Here is an 18,693-nt window from a genome sequence, read left to right as displayed (position 1 = left end):
CTAAAGGTAGGCATGCATTATTACATGTGAGCACTGGGCCTAGAAAGGCCATAGACATGGATGGTAGCATGAATAGGACTGGCTGTGTCCTGCCTACCAGGGTAGTTGGTTGACCTATCCTCTAAGTAGGATTCTCAGAACTGAGGGCAACCAAGATCCAGACACTCAGCAGTCAGCTGGGCCCTGGAGTTTCATCAGTCTAACCTGTGGAGAGTAGACTCCACCTGACACATCCAGAACCCAGTGTCAGTCAATAGAATGTCCTGTTCAGAGCTCAGTATCAGCCAAGCCTTGGAAGTGTATTAATCTGAACTGTCCAGAGTAAACTCTAGTAGCTCCCATTCTACACTACCTTGCTGGTGATCAGGGAAGCTGAGAGCCATTTCAGCCAGCTTTAGACACAATTGGCAGCCTGGCAAGCAATGAAATAAGAGGAAGGGTAATGAGAGATCCCTTGCTCTCTCTAAATGGTGCATAGCCCAAAAGGACATGGAAAGAAGTGTTTAGATTGGCATGGGTAGTGGATAGTCACTCTTGTCTGCAGTTTTGATCACTTTAGTGGAGATAATTCTTTCATTTCTTATTAAGACACATTTTTTGTGTTTGCTGATTGGTTCATACATATATTCACATATATTTATTCTTTTTTATCATTTTTTGTTTTTATTATATTTTCTTGGCTATTATTTTCCTTCTAATATTCAAATTCTCTTGTTCTGTTTTTATTTTAAGAATTCTTTTTCTCTAATCACAGCTTTTACTTTCTACTTTTCTTCTGCTTTTTTTCTTCTCACTTGTTGAACATTCTAATGTTTATTATGCCTTTCTATCCCCATTATCTTCTCTTTAAAACAACTGGATTTTTCTGCCTCCACCATTCCAATTGTGATTGTGAGTGTTGAGGATGTTTTAGTTGGTACCTGGCTTTTACTTTATTGCTGTATTTGGTTCACTGCTATTTATTGTTATTGTTATTGTTCATTTCTCACTTTCTGCAAGATAGAGGGGATTGAGCACAGCACTTGAATTTGTAGGGTAGTTGCTCTTACTCCTCCTAAGGCTCATAATTTACTAGCAACTGACTCCAAAGATATCAAAGTGGATGAAGTATCATACAAAATTATTCAAAGTAAAGATTATGAAAAATAGCAGTGAATTCCAAGAGAACATAGAAATATGAGTTAATGCTTTAAGGAAGAAAATAAAGGATATGAGTGAAAAATTCAATCCGGAAATAGATATTTTGAAAATCAACTAAATAGAAGTATTAGAAATTAAAAGTTAAAGTCAAATAAAAAAAATCAGTGGAAAGGCTTTCAAGTACACTAGATCAAACAGAAGGCAGAATTTCAAGGCTTGAAGATGATTGTGAATGAAATAGTAACAAAGGAAAAAAGAAATAAAATATTTAAGGCCTATGGGACAAGATTAAAATAATTAACTTAAGACTTGCAGGTCTTGAGGAAAGACTAAAAATATAGGCTAATGAAACAGAAAACCTATTTAACACAATTTCCAAAATCTTAGGAATGAAGTGGACACCCAAGCAGTAGAGTCATTTAGAATCCCAAATAGACTAGAAAAGAAACTCCCTATGATATGGTGTAGTAAAGAAAGAATAGTAAAAACATCAGAGAGAAATACATGTCCCTTATAAAGGAAAATCCATCAGAATAATATCAGATTTCCCAAAAGAAACTCTGAAGGCCAGGAGGGCATGGAATGATACATTTCAAGCCCTGAAAGAAAAAACTGCAACTTAGATTGCTATATCCAGCAAAGGCATTTTCAGAATTGTAAGAGAAATAAAGACCTTCCAAGAAAAGCATAAATTAAAGGAGTCCATGACCATTAAGCAAGTATTGCAAAAGATACTTAAAGAAATTCCATAAATAGAAGAGAAAAACAAGCAACCACAAGGCCACAAAAAATAGTAAATCTCAATAAGAGAGTAGCTTTTCAAAGGAGAAATAGTAAAGAATCAAACTAATAAACAGCATGACAAAGTAATATTGTTCAATAATGACCTTGAATAAAAATCACCTTAATTAAAAAAACATACTGATGGAGTGAATATAAAATCAATAATCAACTTTTGTTGCCTACAAGAAACACATCCCACCAGCAAATCATACATGAACTTAAAGTGAGGAAAATTATATTCTAGGCAAATGAAGTCCAAAAATAAGCAGAAATATCTATATTTATATCTGACAAAGAGAACCTAAAGCAAAACTAGAAAAGATGGTTGCTACATATTAGTAAGGAAACAATCCACAAAGAAGATATGGCAATTATAAACATATATGCATTGAATATCAATGCACCAAATTGCACAAAACAAACAGTACTTACCATAAAGGAACAGGTAAGCCTCACTACAATAATAGCAGGTGATTTCAATACTCCACTCTCACAAATAGGTCAAACAAAAAATCAATATAAAACATAAAATTAACACAAAATCAGATTTAAAGTACAACATAGATGAAATGAACTGAACAGACCTATACAGAAAATTCCATCCAACAATAGCAGTATACACATTTTCATAACTCATGAACTTTCTCCAAAATAGATCACAAAGCAACATATCTCTCTCATAAGATTCTTGTGGAAAGAAACTAAAAATCAACAAGAGAAACTACAGAAACTATATGAATATGTGGAAATTGATTAATACATTTTCAAATGATCAGTAGGTCTTTGAAGATGTGGGGAAGACCCAATGTTTTTTATGAACACAGATACAAATATCCTCAATAAAATACTTGCAAACTGAAATTCAGCAACACAGTAAAAAGATTACACCACAATCTACTTGATTTTATTCCAGGAGTTCAAGGATGGTTCACATAAACATAATACACCACATAAACAGAACCAAGGATAAAAATCATGTGATCATCTCAAAAGACGGAGAAAAAAAAACTTTGACAAAATTCAACATCCCTTCATAATAAAAGTCCTTAACAAATGAGGTAAGTAAACATCTTTTCACAACATGAGAAAGTATACATATTTAAAACCCATAGCTAACGTCATACTATGGGGATAAATAAAAGTATTTCCTTTAAAAGAAGGACTTTAATAAGGATGTCAACTGTTACCACTCCTATTCGATATAGTACTTGAAATTTTAGCCAGAGCAATTAGGTAAGAGAAATAAATCAAAAGCACAAAAATAGCAAAGAAAAAGAAAAAGTCAAATTATCCCTATTTCCAGATGATGTGATTCTATACTTAGAAGACCTTAAGGCACAGACAGAAGACTTTTAGATTTGACAAAGTTGGCAAAATATCAGGATATAAAATCAACATACAAATATCAATAATTTTTATGTACCAATAATGATTCCACTAAGAAATAAATCAGGAAAACAATTCAATTCATAATTAGGTCAAAGAAAACCTTAGGAATAAGCTTAACCAAGAAGGTGAAAGACCTCTAGAGTGAAAATTAGAAAAAAACCAGAATATGGGAATATCTGCCATCCTCATGGATCACAAGAACTAATATTCTTTAAATATTCATATTACTAAAAGCATTCTGCAGATTCAGTGCATGCCACATCAAAATACCATTTACATTCCTCACAGAATTAGAAAAGGCAATCCTCAAATTCATATGAAGGCAAAAAAAGACACCAAATAGCAAAAAATAATTCTGAACAAAAATAGAAATGCAGGAGATTTTATAAAAATTGATCTCAAAATATTCTTGTGAGCCATTGTAATGAAAACCAGCCATGGTACTAATATAATAATGGACAGTTGACCAATGGAATGGAATTGAGGACACCGAGACAAACCCCCAGAATTACAGCCATTTTATTCTTGATAAAGTGTCAAAAACATAAATTGGAAATAAGACAGACTCTTTAACAAATGATGCTGGGAAGACTGGATACCATATCTAAAATATTAAAAATAGATTCCTATTTCTCACCCAGTACAAAAGAAATCTCAAAATGGATCAAAGATTTAAACATAAGACTCAAAATTTTGAAACTGCTAAAAGAAAACATAGGTGAAAATCTTTAAGACTTACATAGCACAGGCAATGGCTTCCTGAATAGACCTCTCATAGCTCAAGAAAGAATAAGAGTCAATAAATGAAACTTATCCAGTTAAAAAGCTTCTTCAGGGCAAAGAAAACAACATTGTGAAGAGACAGTCTACAGAACAGGAGAAAAACCTTTGCTAGCTCCTACTCTTCTGACAGAGGATTAATATTCATAATATATAAAGATATAAAGAACTCAACACACACACACACACACACACACACACACACACACACACACAAGCAACCTAACCCAATCATGGAGTGGCAAAGCAACTGTACAAATAATACTCAAATAGCCAACAATTCAATAATTATAGGAAAAATTTAAAGAACTCTAATCATAAGGGAAATGCAAATCAAAACTACACTGATATTTTACCTAACTTCAATCAGAATAGCAATCATCAAGAAAATAAAAAGCAATAAATGCTGATGAGGAAGTATGGGAAAAGGAACTCTTATACACTGTTGGTAGAAATGGAAATTAGTACAGCCACTATAGAAATCAGTACAAAGATTCCTCAGAAGGCTAAAAATAACTACCATATGATCAAGTTGTACCACTCCTGGGGATATTCATTTAATAAGAAATTAAAGTCAGAATAGAGATGCCAGCATATTCATGTTTAACATGGCACAACTCACAATAGCCAAGTTATGGGATCAGCCTAGATGCCTATCAACAGATGAATAAACAAGAATATGGTACATATACAAAGTATAGTATAATTCAGACATTCATAAAAAGTGAAATCATGTAATTTTTAGGAAAATGGATGAAACTAGAGAAAGCAATGTTAAGCAAAATGAGCCAGGCTCAGAAAGGTGAATATCACATTTTCCCTTATATGTAGAATCTAGGCTGTGTGTGTGTTGTGGGTGGGGGCACGGGGTTGATATGAAAGTAACAGAGAATATTAGAGAAAGGAAGGAGTGGAGAAGAGGCAATAAGAAGGTGCTAGGGTGATGCAATCAATGTATTTTATTACATGCACAAATAAACCACAGTGAAACCCATTAGTCTTTAATTAATATGCAAAAAAGAAAAAGAATCTATAGTAGTTTCTCATATTTGATTTTTATTCCTTTCATTTAAAGTTCTGGTCCTTGTTGAAATGCAAGTCTCACTATGGAGCCCTTGTGTTTTAAGGCTTATAAAATTTTATACCTTGGTATAAGTGGCAAGACTAGAAGTGAGAACAGAGAGAACATAAAGGAAAAATAGGTAGAGGCCACCATTAAAAAATATATAGGTAAGAAGATAGTCCAGAAGTGAGAGACTGAGGAGCCGAGAATAAGAGTCATTCACCTCGTCTTGTTGTGGAATGACCTGTTTCCAATCACTAGCACACTCCTTGATTATAAGCACTATTTTTTTTGTCTTTGTGACTTCTGTCCTTTCACATGCACAGAAATCAGAGTATGAGTATCACAGCTTATAGAGGAACCATTTAGAATGACATTATTGTAGACCCAAACTGTTTGTTTTGAGTTTCTTTGTTTTTAACCTCTGAAACCAACACTGACCTCTTCCCTCCTCCTCATTTCTCAACAGATTCAGATGTGGAAACTAAGTTCAAATGATTGATAAGAACAGAGCTTCCTTACTTTGAGTTAAGGGAGCAGGACTGGAGTCCCACTTCATCCTGCTGCACCCACAAGAAGTACAGCCTCTCTAGCCCTTGACATAGTCCTGAGGGTTGAAGAATACAGTTTCATTAACACTAATCCTCAAATTGTGCACAGCATGAAAGGTAAACTAAGAAATGTCAAAACACTTGCTAGAGTTCTCACAGCAGAGTTTGAAAAGAAATGCAGGTCTCCCCATCTCAGTCTTCTTTTCTGGGTTGTACTACTTTCTCTCTAAAGTAATTGTATCCAGGGGTTGGGACATATTCTGTGTCCAGTATTCTTTGATAGGGCAGCCTAACTCTATCCTTAAATAATTTGACTTTTACTTTGAGTCTCTGTAGTCAATATCTGTAATTTTCCAGAATTGGGAAGTCCTTTGAGATTAGAAGGGATTCTGAAAGGAAATCCTGTAGCAATTTTGACATCTGTTGTAAGTATTACTAGAGAGTTAACTGCATAATGGAAAGACACTGAGGAACACCACTATTCTGGAGCACTATTCTGGTTATAATGTTTCCTATGTTTTCTGTCCCACCAGGTTGAACATATTACCACCTCAAGGTTCTGTGCCAAGACAGAGGTCCCAGATTTCTGTGAGAATAATTAGTCCCTCCTGTGTATATCTTTTTACTATCATCATCCTCATATAGCATACTGTATCTTCAATATGTTATGAGGGGTTAATCTGTACCTTTAAAAAACCCCACAGGCAAACATCACTTTCACTTTAAAGACAAAAAGAAAATCTACATTCAGAGCTCCTAAGCACTTATTCAAATGATAGAATTAGGATGTGAACAATTTCTGTGTGGTTACCAAACCATACTATATCATATTATTTAAGTGGAAAAATATCAATTAAATCAAGGAGCTTTTCCATCCTTGTGCATAAGCAGCATATGCCCTTTGGAACCCAGTTTAGCTCCAAGATACACCATTCTTTGGTTGAGGGGATGAGACCTGCGGGAGAATTAAGCTAGACTGCCTGATTTAAATCATGGCTGTGCCATGTAACAGCTGTACAAATGGAACAAATTATTTAATCTCTCTATTCCTAAATTTCCTTATCTGACAAATGAGATAATAATGGTACCAAATTCCTCAGGTTGTTTTAAGGATTAAGTAAAAGATAATTAAGACAGAAGCAATAAACATATAAGCTATTATTATCATTATCAATAAGTAAGAAGATCTGCATCTGAACAGTCCCTCCTCTACTGCTGGTTCTTTTCCAACTGCAGGGCAGCCAAATAAAGGAACCTCACAGTGAAACAGCCTCTCTTTTGTGTTTATGTAGACTAATTCAAATTGTTCAATATCTTTCTCAAGTTAATTGTCAAAGTTTGGAGGAAGATAAAAACTGGGGTACTACATGTAATTAAATTTTCTATCCTTTAAAATGCTATATAATCCAAAAGTGTAGATAAACTCATGACAAGGATATTATTTGTATTTTATGGACTCCAAGACACATACTAGCACATTTGATCACTTCAGAAACTGGAATTTGGACCACAGGAATTTTGCTTCCCTTCCACACAAACCAGAAATGATGTGATCTAGGTCATGGGGGTGTTCCTGAGGGATGTCAGATGATGAGGTAATGGGAGTGAACATAACTATCACATTTCTTGGTGCAGCACATTGATGTCATTAAATCTATTTCCTTCCTTCTCTCTCCTTCTCTACCCTGGCAAAATGTTATTTATAGCAAAACTCACTAAGATAGCCCAAGGGTCTTGAATTCCTTACTTGGAAAGCTGGATTTGAGATCCAGATCAAGAAATTTCTCCTGAAAAAACCTGGTTGATAACCCAGACAGGAGTTTACACACTCTATCTGTGTCCAGGGTTCATTTGAACATCATGACACCTCTGCAGCACATTTGAACATCATGACACCTCTGCAGCACATTTGAACATCATGACACCTCTGCAGCACACACACACACACACACACACACACACACACACACATCTTTACATACTTAAGTGACTGTATTATAGCATATAATGTGAGGTAAAATAATCCCTCATTTTTTGCATCTGTATTCCCTAATGGAATGTATCAAGGTATCTCATATCTTAATAACTGTTCAATTACTTTTCACTGAGAAAAATAAGTAATGAATAAATGTGTCAAAACCTATTATGAACTATCACTAATTTGCTCAACTGTAAATGGAACTTGATCTTTTTTTTAGAAGGATGGAAAAGGACAAAAGTAACCCTATTCTTAATGCAAATCTATCACCCACCTAGTTGTAGGAATTATCTTATATTCTGAAAGAGTAAAGTTCACATTTATAATATTTACTATAATTTTTCAAGTTGCCTATACAATAAAATACTTCAGCCAAAAATATCTTATGCTAAAGCTACACTAAACATATCTATAACAAGAAATTATGAATATTGCTGGCAAATTGGTACATTGCTTAGATGTCCACATGTCCAATTAATGAAATCTAAAGAGCTCAGTGCTTTTGGTGTCTCAGTAAAAATCTATTCACAAGGTACTCTTCATAGATGATTAGGTGCTGCTTGCTCATTTTACCAAGTTTAATTACTTTTGATCTATCCATAAATTCACTCTAATGCCAAGAGCATACCCTTAAAAGCAATACACTGATTTAGTAATTAGTGGTAATTTCAGACTGATTTCAAACTGTGGTTATCTAAGACTGTGAAAGACAAGATTCTGACTTAGGAATTCTTCCAATGTTAAAAGCACTTGATGAATAATCAAAAATTGATTAGACTAAAACTAGCTATGTATTTCTACTATATTATGGTATAATAATATCACCTCCTGAGTTTTATATGACATAGCTTTCAAAGTGTGTCCATATACATTCTCTGGTTGATTCTAAGAATAGTTAGAATGCTTACTGGGGTGGGTAATTATCCCCCAAAATCAAGCTTTGGAGGAATTAGTTGACTTACCCAAAATCACAGAGCTAAATTCCTGTAGTCCTGACTTGCGGAAACTCATTCTTACTATAATCAAGGGCTGTTCTTCACCCCTGATAGCTACAGGACATTTTAAGCCTGTTGATTGTAGTCTGAGACTCTATTTGAGGAAACAATCTCCGTTCTAGCCCATAACTTCTCTTCCAAGATAATTATCTCAGTCATCTGCCTATCTTTTAAATTGGAAATATATAGAAATCATTTAATTTTTTCTGTCAAAAAATTATGTACTCATTACATACAAAAAAAATGAGAACTACACATTCTTTTCATGTGCAAATGGCCCACTAAAAAAAGACTGTATACTGGGTCTTGAAACAAACAGCATTTGCAAAAGACTGACATTTTATAGAACATATATTGTGACCTTAATAAAATGAAATTAAAAATTAATACTAAACTATACCTAAAAACCCCCTATGATATTTTGAAGTCAAGCAACATTCGTCTAAACAGTCTATGAGTCAAAAAAGAAATAACAAGGGAGAATATAAGTGTTTTGAACTGATTGATACTTTAAAAACATAACAAAATTTATGATAAATAGCTAAAATGGTGCTAAAAGGCAATTTATTGCTTTAAGTACTCTGAAAATCTTTAAGTTTCACACTTAGAAGATAGCAAGACTATATTAATTACAGTAAGTAAAATCAAGAACATAAAATAAATGAGAGACAAAAATAAAAATGGGCAAAGTCCTAGGAAAATCAATGGAAAAAATAAGAGAAAAACACAAATTTGGTATGTTAGAAATGAAAGAGGGTTTATAGCTACAAATCAGATAGGCATAACCAGACAAGGAGACAATTGTACAATCTCAATGTTGATAAATTCAATAACAGAAAAAGTACACCAATTTCTTGAAAAGTATAAATCATACAAAGTCATGAAGAATTTCTCTAGGGAGAGAGAGAGAGAATCTAGATCTAGACTATTGAGGAAATAGATAAAATATACACATGTATGTATATTTTTTCAAACACTTTCAATAAGGGAAGCTTCAGAATATTCTAGCAAACATTTTTTAAAAATGCAATTCAATTAAAATTTTCAGAAAATAGAGCAAGGAACACTGTTCAGCTTGTTTTATCTGATCACAAATCTATGATCTCAAAATATGACAAAATATATTATAAAAGAATAAAAGCCAGATTAGCATCCCTCATGATCACAGGTGAATTATCCTTATCAAAATATTAGCAAACAAAATCTACAAATGTGTAAAAGGGTTGTTACATTATGATCAAGTACGGTTTATTCCAGGAATGTAAGGCTAATTGAAGTTTTGAAAATCACTCACATAACTGAACATATTTTAAAATGTAAGATGGGGAAAATAACATATAATCACCTTAATACAGGTAAAGAAAAAAGGCATTGACAAAATCAGCCACCTATTTATGTCATAGAAGTTTATTAGCACAATAGAAGAAAATATTCTCTAATGGATAAAATAAAATCTACAACTAAGTCTTAGCACAAAGATTATAATTACTGGTAAGATACTTAATGCTCTTAACCAGAATGATATGTAGCCTAGTATATTCATTTTTAACCCTTATTTTCAATGTTTAAATGAAGGATTTAGATAGTTCAAGGAATTAAGATAATGAAACAAAAATCATAAGTATTGGAAAAGAAAAAGTGTTTTTTTCACAGCTGACATATTATTTATGAGAAATTCATAAGGAATTTTCAAAATAGCTATTAGAGCTAAAATGTAAATTTAGCAACTTCACAAAACATAAGTACAAAATAGATCAATTATGTTTCTTGCTACAAGCAACAAAAAAAATAAAAAATGTCTTTTTAAAATATTCAATTACTCTACCACCAAAATAACAAAATTCTCAGAAATAAATTTACCAAAACATGTGCAAGATCTCTATACTGAAAATTATAACATATTGTGGCAGAACTTAAAATGAATGAACTTAATGAAAACTGATAATATATAAGTTGAAAATTTTAATATTGATATTATTTTGATTCTGTACAAATTATTCTATAGATTTAAAGCAATTCCAACCAAAATAACAGCATATTTGCATTTCAGAATTTGAAAATACTAAACTCTATATGAAATGTGAAAGAATCTAGAATAGTTTAAACAGCATTAAAATAACAATTTTAGAGTATTAGTATTTAATTTCAGAATTTACTAATAGCTGCAGTAATTGTGATATTTAAATAAGTGGAGACAAATTTTCAAATTTATTTTCATCCATGAGCTACACTGTTCTCTAAATTTCATTTACAGTGCTATTAACAGAACCAACATTCTGCTAGCTATACAGACTGGAACTCCAGTTTTATCCTTGATTCCTCCATTTTTTTATCACACACATCCAACCAGTTTCTAAATCTTATGGCTCTTAGCTCTACTATTTCTCTCATTCCCCACACCTCCTTTTCATTACCAGATATGCATTGATTCAGTCCTCATCAGTGTTGACTCAATGTTATGACCTTCTTTTAACAAAAATAAAACATTTTATGTTGGTTCTAAAATATTCCACGTTATACTGTACATGTTTGAAAAACATAAATTCACTTAACCCTCACCACAGACTTTCACAGTTGAGTACTGTCATAGCTTCCTAGTTGTTCTTCTCACCTCAGTGCAAACCTCCAGATATGTCCTTGTTCAGTAGTAAAAGTGAGAATTTCAAATTTTCATGAATGTTGTACAACATGGCAACAGTCCACTACTTAAATGCTTGCATAATTATATCCTCCATTCCTTTCTTCCTCTTTAGACTATTGGACGTGGTGCCATTCTCTTCACACAATGAAATTGCATTTGATTCTAATTCTGGGATGAAAGTCAATTACTTCTGCTTCAAGGCACTCAAGCAAAATGGGTATGGCACTTCTAACTAAAATTTAAATTAGTGTCACTAAACAGAGCTACACTTTCATCATTTTTCCTATATCACAGAGTGCTTTTAAAGTAAATACAACAGGAAATTATTTAAAACTGCCTAATAGACATCTTTTAAATTTTTCAGGAAAGATAGCCTAGTTCATATAATGATAGATAATGCACACCCCCCAATACAAAATATAGAGTTCAATTCTTTAAAAATTTCTGACTTTTTAATGGAATACTGAATAATAAATGTAACATTTCTTTCATTTAAAACATGCTTGGCATTCAATCAACTTTTAACTCAAAGAACACCAAGAATAAGTAATTAGGACCAGAGAAGCAATAGCTTGATCTATGGCAAGTCTAGGTGCTCAGATAATTGAAATAAGAAAATAGAAAGAAATTAAGTATTATAAATTTTTTAAATCTATAATTACCACAAAGGTAACAATGTAGAATGTTTACCTATATGAAGCCCCTTCTCACCAAGAAGGTGAACATTTTCTCTCATGAAACTGCTTTAAGGTTAAGCCTCTGATTGTACCTGTGCATTTCTGGTCCTCTTACTCAGCCTAGACTCTTTACCTAGGTCTTGTCTACAACTATAGAGCAAAGACCCAGAAGAAAGCTATGAGAAATTACAGTGACTGTCTTTCATACCCAGGACCACAATCTGCTTATTTTCTAAAGTAAGACAGATTTAAAACAAAAATTAGAGAAGATTCTCTAAGTAAATGTTTGTGCCTTTGAATATAGAAGGACAAGGAAGAGATAGCTCTGAAGGTTGTAGACTTTCTGAACACTATTGAATTAAAATTACTGTAATGTCAATAAAAATATTTGCATTTCATTCTCCCATCTGAGTCTACCTTCAGAATCAAAGGAAACATATGATATGGCATAGTTGTGGTGTGCCACTCAAATAATACTGTCAAGATTTAGTTACTCATTGCTTCTACTTCCAAGAGAGTTGTGTTGGTTACTAAGAGCTCATAGCTAAGTCACTCTCTGAGGATCATCCTTGGTCAAGAGGTCATTCTCCCTCCTCAAGAGCAACCCACATTTGAATGATAAATTGATGTAGGGGACTCAAATTCCTGGTCCTCTTGCTTTAGCATAGGGACCACTCCAGCAACAGAACTTCCTATCAAGATTGGAAGAGAATTCTTCAAGTGCACTGCAGTTCAACTTATTTCTCTGTATTTTCCAAAAGAAGCTATGCACAGAAATATATTTCTGTCTCATAGTCTGTTTTTCAAGGAAGATGACCTAGGAAAGTTGGTACCAAGAATATAATGAGGAGGTGACATTAAATGAGTTACTTTATATCTATGAGGATTTAACCACTGATGCTATGTAGAAAACTGATGCCTGTGGCATATTGTAATAGTGTAATTGTTAGTACTTTCACTGGTATTGACTGGGATGGGATACTAGGAGAAGGAAATGAACTAATGTATACATATCTCAGATATTTGAGAGTTTCATAGGAAGGAGTGATTGGCACTGTGAAATAGAATAATTGTTGCTAAAGTCTCTTGGTGCAGTGGAGAGGGACAATGAAAGGCCAAGAGTGATTAATCGTTAAATTAGGGGTAAATGCAAAAGTGGCAGACTACCATGTTACCTATCATACAAATGAATTATCACTTCTTATAACAGATATGGGAAAAGCTCAGCACTAGACCCAGGAATTAACCATAAGAGTACATAACTCCAGACAAGGATTAATTCTCAATTCAAACAGGTTGGCTATGCTTAGGTTGGACCATAAATGGAAAAACAGGACTGTGCATCATTGGATGAGACATCTGGATAAATTAACTTGAAACTCTGGAAACTCTAGATTTCTCTTAAATCCTCTGAGACACTAAAGTGGTCCTCTCACTGCTCTCAGGGGCTAGAAATTCATCCTTGTTTGAAGACCTTATAAAGATCTCTTATTTGAAGTGAAATCTGTTAATCTACCATCAAGATCTACCACAAACATCTCCTGGACCTCTAGACCAATAACTAGATAAAAGTTATAGCATAACCCTATAGATAAATCACAGAGTCTGTTAAGAGAAGGAAGAGACAACAACTTGAAGAAACTGTAGGATTTTATCAACATGTATGCACAAGTGGGAACTGGGAGAGTATTTATGCTCTGGATTCTTTTTGCTATTTGACTGAATAGGAGCTATACAAATTTAAATAGGGGAGAATTCCTATATCCACAGATTTTGTTTAATTTATAGAAGTGAAAGAAATAATGGATGAATGATCAGGAGGTTAAGGACAGCCTCCCTAAAGAAATTAACAAGGCTGATCTAGGGGGTGATGCTGCAAAATATACAATCTGCCAGCAATTGAGACCAATGCTGCACAACTGATACAATATGATTTCACTGGACTTCTACTCTGAAAATGAGAATGCCTTGTTTTAATTGGAATCAACACAATTTCAGATGAAAATTTGACTTTCCCACCCAGAAAACTTTACTTTAGTGCTAGGGGTCTACTGAACAGTAGTAGAGGTACAGTACTGAGTCCATGACCATGGATTCTACTAGTCCTGTCAAATCAAAGCCTAGAAGATTCCAGCCTGATAAAGAAGTAGCCTTTGAATGCACATTTGAAGCACCAACTTATAAATGATACCCTGATGATGAGGCCCATAATTCAGAATGCAGTGTCTACTCTAAATCTGTGTCTGTCAGATACCCAGAAGATAGAATACATAGATTTAGGAACCTAGGTGTGAAAATAGGAATGATTCTACTTTTTATCACTCTCAGTATCATGCATTCTTGGAATATTTGTATTTCCCATCCCCACAATTTTATTTTCTGTGCTTTTAAGTGACCTGCATTACATCTCAGAAGGAGACTGTGTCTTTCAGGAGATATGAGGAAAATACATGCCATCTTAAGATTTGGTTGTTACTAGGTAATTCTAAACCTATGGCAGGAGGAATTGACTCTGATCATTAATCAAAGGTCGGGCTAAAAAATGCACAATGGGGACAAGGATCAATCCATTTGACACCCAGATGAGCCACTGAGAAAACTCTTCAGAACCTCTTGCCCAATTTGAGTGTAAATGGACAAGAAAGGCAAGATGATCAAAGTCTCAGTTTTTTCAGGGATCATAATATAGTTTACCCCATCAGGTAGATCATCTAGATCAGCAGAGACACTAGCCTTAAGTGTGTGCGAGGTATCTAGAATTGAAAGTATAATGAGTTGTGAACTTGAGACCATCTACAATTAAAGGGGGCTTTAGTTTATTTCAATACTCATCTTCATGTGAATTTCCCCAGGAAAAGAAAACAGATTTTGCAAGAGAGAAGCAAGTGGGTTTGAGAGGCACCCAGAGCGGATGGAATGAATGCCAGTGTGCAGTGCCTTTAGGATGAAGGTGCTCATTCTGCTGAGTCAACCACTAGGAATTGCCTTCAAATGAGGGTAACTGGGACAGATACCAGTTCAGTTTTTCCATTCTTGTTCTTGAATATGCCCTAGTTTTGGGTCTCAAGGTTAAGTGATTTCAGATCTACAAAATATATTTTACTTTCACAACATATCATAAGTAACATACATAGTTTAAAGAGTAATGAAGAATAATTACAATTGTCCTGTAATATTGGTTTGCTCTGTTTGAGGTACATATTAAACATTTAAAATGTTTATATTTTAATCATGACAATAATCTACAAAACGTACTAAACTTATTATAGAGAGGAACATATCTTTAGCTTGTCACAATTCTAAAATACAGATTATAAACCTATATTTCATTGTATTATACAGTTAATCTGAAAAAATAAAACTACCTATGTATGCTAGGGAATTAATTTAAATCTAAATTGCCTACTTATCCCCTCAATTATACTACTGAATATCCTAAATATAAATATACTAAATATTCTACTGAAAAGGCCCTGCATTGCTATTTTGTACAAAACTTAAGAAATTATTCTGGATGGATCCTTATTACAAATTGTTTCTTTAAGGCAGATTCTCCATTTTCCCAATGGTATCTCAATTATGGAACATCCTCCTAAATGAAAGGTTTACTAGTATCAAATGGAGCTTACCCAGTTGCTCTGAATCTTGGAGTTATGGGGCATGACATGCTTATCCCTGAAAATACAAGGGTTTTTGAAATTAATTTTGCTATCCAAACCCTACCCTCCTCTGTAGATATCTTTTCTACCTTGATGATTCTTTTCTCTGCCTCCAGTGCTCAATATACTCAGGTCTTCTCTAACCTACTGCAATTCTTTGGAGGAATCTGATAACTAGAGATATTAATAACTGATGCAATCTAAATTCATTACTGAGATATTGGAAGACTTTGAAAGTAACAAAGCATTGGCATGTTGAGAAGGAGGATAAGGGTGTTTGGGTGTCTTTAATTTTATCCCAATCATAAGAACTTCATAGGCCTGAAATCTTTATGAGAAAGCAAAAATTATTTTCCTACTCCTAACACATCTACTTTATTTCTCTTCAAGACATTTTTTATTCATTAGAGGTTCAGACTTTACTAGAATTTATCAGAGCTATAGAAGAGGAAGTACAAAGAAAATTTATAATTTTGGGAAGGGAATAAGAGGTAGAAAAATATGCTTATCTATCACTACTGAAAAAATAATAGAACAAAAGATTTTAATATTTCAATCATATGCCACTTAGGTATAACTCCAAATGTCCTTTATACTCAAATACATATATACCAACTGAAGCTGAAGTTCTGTCGCCAATTTCTGGGCAAACAGAGGGCAAAGCAGTTGGTCTCATTCATTCCTGCTCAGCACTTGTTCTTCCTATTTTTTGTTCAGTTCATTAGAAAGCCCTATAATTCTTTAATAATGGCCTCTCTTTCATAAATGGTCACACTAATACAGGGAATAATTATCTGCATTTTTAGAATCAGTTAAAAAGTATCAAATAAGAGAATGGGATACAAAAACAGATACATTTTAATAGAAAATTAGTTTGAAAAGGTCATAAAGAAGGGTTAAGGCAAGAAGGCAAGTCTATGTATAGTTCAGCAGAGATAAAGTTATCATGAACTGTTGATCTTTCAACAGTTTCAAAGTGGGTCTGCATTTTGTTTACTAGTTCTTCCCCAATCAAGTAACCCTGGACTCATTTCCCTGCTTAGGGATAATGGCCACGATCACAGAAAGAAACATGATACAGAATATCAGTAGATTTCTCAAGCCATTTTTTCTCTCCTTTATTGTGACAGTATGAGAAATCCTTGCCAAAACTTAGTTGCAAGACCAAGATAATGCTACCTGTTACACAAGATTCAGCTCCTTTAAATCCAGCCAACTAACTGAGTAGCCATGCTGCCAATATTTTTTAAGTCCAGATATACATTAATACAAGCAACTTCATACTTTAAAAAATAGGCAAATCAACACATGGGTACTGATTTACAGACATTTTAGCACAATTCTACAGAAAAACAAAAGGCAGTTCCCTAGGGAATTTAAAACTGATTTTAACTTGCATTTATTTTGGAAATTCATACAGTATATCAGTTAAGAAACATCCAAACAAAAAATAAGAAATAACACTCACTTTGTTGGGTATTTGACTGTTTTTGTATCCAACAGTAAAACAAAAGTACAGGTTCTACATGATATAATAAACAAAACACAAACATCTTATATTTGTCCCAAACTAGATATATATGCATAATGGAAAAATAAGGGAAGCATGAGTAATGATAGTTTTAATTTAAGACTACTGCCCTGCTGTGTTGTCTTCAGTACTGTATGTACTAATGTCTATATATATTTTTTTCTATTTTTATTCCTGAATTTTCTACCAGGCTATTTTTTCAGGCAGAAACCAAGGAAGATTGGCCAAATTTTTAAAAAGCAATTAAATAGTGTTCATTAATCAGATTTTGTTGATAGTTTATTGATAGATTGTAATCGAGGTGTTAGAACCATGTCTTCATTGATAAGTGTGAACTGAGTCAGTGTTTAGATAAGAAATATCTGATCACCATTTGAGAGGAGGAATTTAACAGATTCCAAAATAATGACAATATGCTAATATTACAGAAATAGCTCACACTTCCTTGTAAGGTTTTCCTGAGACCATACATGGCATCATTGTCTTCCTCTCTCCATAAATCTATAAACACTTTATTTAAGAAGCAATCCTTTGTAACCCCAGTACCTGCATGGTGGTCAGTGCAAAGTAGGTTACTAGTGATGACAAAGTAGACACAAGAGACATCTAACAAGCCCAAAATCTGTATTTTATTTCAAAAGCTCTTAAACATACCATAATTATGAAGAGAGCAATACTTTATTCATTCATCTGATAACTATTTATTGGGTGTCATCTATGCATTGTGAACTATCGTAGAATTGGGGGATACATGTGAGCAGAATAGCAATAGTTCCTGCCCTTGGTAATATCCAAACAGACAGTTATTTAAGGAAACAATTCAATAAATAATACTATTTTCCTTCCATCAATAAGTGGCTCTTTGATGTCTGCTCCATGAATTTCAGACCTATTAATAGCCCTAAGTCCTTCCAAATATTTTTTTATTGTAATCTGAGACATCTCTTTACCAATCTGCTGGGATAGATGCTATTTTCATTTCCTCCTCACTGGACCATCACTGTTGCAACATGGAATTTTATCATTCAGTCCTTCTATGTTCATGCTTCCCTCCTACAACAGATCTAAGAAATTTTGACCATAGGTTTCCTTTTATTCATTTCCACACTTCTTATAAAGAACCTTAAAAATTACCCAAAGGCTCTTACATAATAATAAAAATGTTCTCCAGTGCTACATATACAACTTCTGCCCCACAAGCATTTCTTCTGTCTGGAATATTCTCTCTGTCTAAATTGTATGACAAAGGCCATCCCCTCTTATTTAAAATATCAAGAAAAACTCTTAACAAATATTATTCTTAGGAGTGTTAAACACAGGAAATTTGTTGTATTGTATCCCCTTAGAAACATATTACTTCAATCACACATCCCCATAGCTAATACAGTTTCACAGTAAGAAGAAAAATAGCACAAGACCAGGCTTTCTAGAATTGCACAATCTAGTGCAGAGTAAAGGAGAAGACAGGAACAGGCAGTAGAAATTCAAACCACACTGGATGGTAAA

This window comes from Sciurus carolinensis, unplaced genomic scaffold (assembly GCF_902686445.1).
Source record: "Sciurus carolinensis unplaced genomic scaffold, mSciCar1.2, whole genome shotgun sequence".
Taxonomy (NCBI): domain Eukaryota; kingdom Metazoa; phylum Chordata; class Mammalia; order Rodentia; family Sciuridae; genus Sciurus; species Sciurus carolinensis.
Note: the sequence above shows the minus strand (reverse complement) of the source record.